This window comes from Priapulus caudatus, unplaced genomic scaffold, assembly GCF_000485595.1.
Source record: "Priapulus caudatus unplaced genomic scaffold, Priapulus_caudatus-5.0.1 Scaffold768, whole genome shotgun sequence".
Lineage (NCBI taxonomy): Eukaryota > Metazoa > Priapulida > Priapulimorpha > Priapulimorphida > Priapulidae > Priapulus > Priapulus caudatus.
This window is the reverse complement of record NW_014577829.1, coordinates 183,951-187,674: the sequence shown is the minus strand read 5'-3', so window position 1 is coordinate 187,674 and position 3,724 is coordinate 183,951. Positions and strand designations below refer to the sequence as shown.

At 36.7% G+C, this 3,724-nt stretch overlaps 1 protein-coding gene across 2 annotated transcripts in view; it reads right to left on the bottom strand.

Moving 5' to 3' along the window:
* Positions 1 to 1,869, bottom strand: part of LOC106813414 (mothers against decapentaplegic homolog 5-like) — a 29,464-nt gene extending 27,595 nt beyond the window's left edge. Inside the window, exon 1 of one of the 2 annotated variants that reach the window (XM_014817547.1) lies at positions 1,583 to 1,869. The gene's annotated coding sequence lies outside the window, so the exon portion shown is untranslated. Of the gene's footprint in view, positions 1 to 1,062; positions 1,099 to 1,582 lie in introns of those variants that run through there. The other variant, XM_014817548.1, reaches the window with a different exon arrangement.
* Between the last annotated feature and the right edge of the window lie 1,855 nt (positions 1,870 to 3,724).

Genomic DNA, 3,724 nt, shown 5'->3' with positions numbered 1-3,724 from the left:
TTCTTAAAATCTATGTTCTTATACGCGGGTTTTTACTGTAGTTACTGTAATGATCACACGACAGATTTATTCTACAGTTACAGCACTAGTTAGTTATAATTAAATTTTAACTAGGTTTTGTGATTTCTTGCAATTTCAATTTGTAACAAGTGCGAGTTCGGCGCTAGTCTAGAAGACACGACTCACTGTGTATTGTAGACATGAAGTAAACCAAAAAAGTAAAAGCATCACTGGCGTAATGAATAGCAATACTTACATTTACAATCTCAACACTGTCACGGCAAATGCAATGGCAATGCATTTTCTGTATTGATTAGTGTGTGAGACTCGCAGCTAGGGCCTGCATAGACCAATAAAGCGTGCCCTAACAATTTTTATATTCTGATGTTATTTTAGGACCCAATAGCCTTTCATAGACAAAACCTGTGAATTTTGTCGTGCAAAATGCACAACCGTTTCATTATTTACGGCCGTGTTACATAGAAAATCAAAGAAATACGGTACCTAAAGCCGTCGCTTTATTAACATCTTACCTACATTACAAAACACTTGTCATGCAGTATTCTCCTCTTTAATCACGTTTATTTTATTAAAACATCACAACATAAAAATCACACAAACTTTGCTACAAACAAAACTGGCAATCTTGCATTGAAGTTGAACCGCACCGGACAGCGATGATTTCATTGGCCGGTGAGAAATGTCGTTGTGCAGATTGCCAGATTGCAAGAATGCAGATTGCCAGAATGCAAGATTGCCAGTTTTGCTTGTAGCAAAGTTTGCGTTATTTTTATGTCGTGATGTTTTAATAAAATAAACGTGATTAAAGAGGAGAATACTGCATGACAAGTGTTTTGTAATGTAGGTAAGATGTTAATAAAGCGACGACTTTAGGTATTTCTTTGATTTTCTATGTAACACGACCGTAAATAGTGAAAAGGTTGTCGTGCATTTTGCACGACAAAATTCACAGGTTTTGTCTATGGAAGGCTATTGGGCCCTAAAATAACATCAGAATATAAAATTTCTAAGGCACAATTTATTGGTCTAGGGCCTGCATACCTCCCAAAGTGACGCGTCGTCGACCGACCAATTGGAGCGCTCGCAGCTCCTCCCAAAGTGACGCGTCGTCGACCGACCAATCGGAGCGCTCGCAGCTCAGGCACTAAAAGTAAAGCTGATGCGATGTTTTGTGGTTACATTATTTAAGCTGGCTATCGTGAGTGGATGGTTACTGGTAAGGCCTAAGGATTAGGGTTAGGGTTTAGCTTTATAATTATATTTGTCAGCTTTAGTGCCTGAGCTGCGAGCGCTCCGATTGGTCGGTCGACGACGCGTCACTTTGGGAGGTATGCAGGCCCTAGCTGCGTGTGTGAGTGAGTCACAGCCAATGTCCAAAAGAGACTACTTACTTAGTGACTAGGTAGTCACTACGGGCGGTAAATAGTACTGAGTCTGCAGTACCAGTAGTTGTACTACTAGTAGTAGTATGTGTTGGATTTTAAAACCACCTCTCTTTAAATAGAGGGACATTAATAAATTGCACACTTATTTCACTCCAATAAGTAAAGTTCCTACTCACCGTATCCAATTTTGTATAGCGACGTTCCCAAAAACTTCACTGTCAAATTCTATTTCTCTGTCCGGCGACAGGATGACTGGAGCCAAACAACAGCGTGGTTCAAGAGTGTTCCTCGCATAATTTTAGAACTATATTTTGTCGATTAATAGAGCTATGCTTATGAAGAATGCTGTTTAACAAATTTAGAAAACAACCAAATTAAAAAAAATATTTCATCGGCTGTTATATATAAAAAGGAGACTATGTATTGGCTACCACAGTAAAGAGAATCGGGTCTACATCTCGCAAATCGGTTTCGTATCAATTCGCTTCGTAAACATTGTGACGTCATAACGCTGGAGCCACGAAGTCTGTCACTTGTTTATCGTGAGTTTGCGTTCGTGCGAGTGCGAGAAAAGACGTGGCAGTAACAAAGTATTTCAATGTCATATCTAAATACCTCACTGATCTCTATAATATAATCTATTATATTATCGATATATAATCGATATATAATCGATATATATCGATTATATAATCGATTATATTATAGAGATCAGTGAAATACCTCATCACGCCGTACAAAATATACTTTCTTGTCCAAGAGACTGTGAGGAAGAAAGAGAGAGAGAGAGTCTACATGTGACATATCGATACTGCGGATTGAGTCGAAAATGTTGCAATGTGACAATAATATTAGGAGAATACTTTTCTCTGATTAATCAAATTAATAAATAATAATTGTATGTATAGGCCATTGCGAAACTAAAACTTTTTTACAATTGATTTGATCAACTTTTACGTACTCTTTCCGTCTTTGATATATTCCCCTGAACATTGAAGACGTTGAGACATTGAATCTGTACAGGGGTTATAATAGAATCCCAGCGCAGAACCGGGAAAAAATAAATTTGAACAAATCCTTAGAAAACAATGCAGAATTTTTTTTATCAGTGTGAACCAGATGACAGAGTTGGCAACTGAACAACAACTACTGAACAACAACTACTGAACAACAACTACTGAACAACAACTACTGAACAACAACTACTGAACAACAACTACTGAACAACAACTACTGAACAACAACTACTGAAGGACAGTATCAACAACTGAACAAGGAATCTACCATATATATCTGGACCATAGACAATTTGTCAATTATGTATACATTATGGTCATATAAATATATAAATGTATAACAATACAATATATACAATAATTATATGTACAATATAATACACAATATATATATACAATATATACAATGTACAAATATATTTATATGACCATATTAATGCATTTTGTAAAAAGGTACAAGCTTGGTGTGCTGAGAGCAGATAGTAAGATACGATTAATGAGTTGGGGTCAAATTGAGACAGAACAGAACCTAAACGGTCAATTTTAAATAGTGCTTTGTAAATACACGTGCCACTTTTATTCTGTATGGATTCCTTTGTGGTATGTTTTTAAATAGAATAGGGGGTCGGATATGTCAGAGCATGTTCTAAAGAAGTTTTTAAATAAGCAAAATTTGGATGGGAGTATAACACTCTGGTACAGAATATGCGTTTATTAGGAACGAATCTGTCTGATCAGAATCGATCACTTATATTATTATGAAATCTTTATTGTATGTAATTAATTAGTCTTTTTCACGGAGACTGATTCTTGATCACGATCTCCCCAAATAAATGCAAACTCACTTCCAACAGATCAACTTTCACTGTGGATTAGGGAAAATTGAACCTTTGAATCATGTGAAATTTCGATTTCAATATTTATTAGTTGCCTAAGTATTTGGGTTCTGTTTTGAGCCAAAAGAATATAGGTGTAACATGTAAATAATGTTAAAGATGATTAACTAGAAGAGATTAATAAGGTAATTTATTTTAAGCAAGAGGAGAACACTGTTTAACACTACAACTAAATTGACAAAAAATATGCTTTTTTGGAAGATGAGAGAGGGGAGAAAGCGCGAGAGAGTGCGAGGGCGAGCGAACGACAGAGAGGTGGGAAAGCGAGAGAGAACCACCGAGCAAGAGAGGGGAGAGAGATAGACATGCAGAGATAGACATGCAGAGATAGAGAGAGAGAGAGAGAGAGAGAGAGAGAGAGAGAGAGAGAGAGAGAGAGAGAGAGAGAACAAAAGAGCGGGAGAAC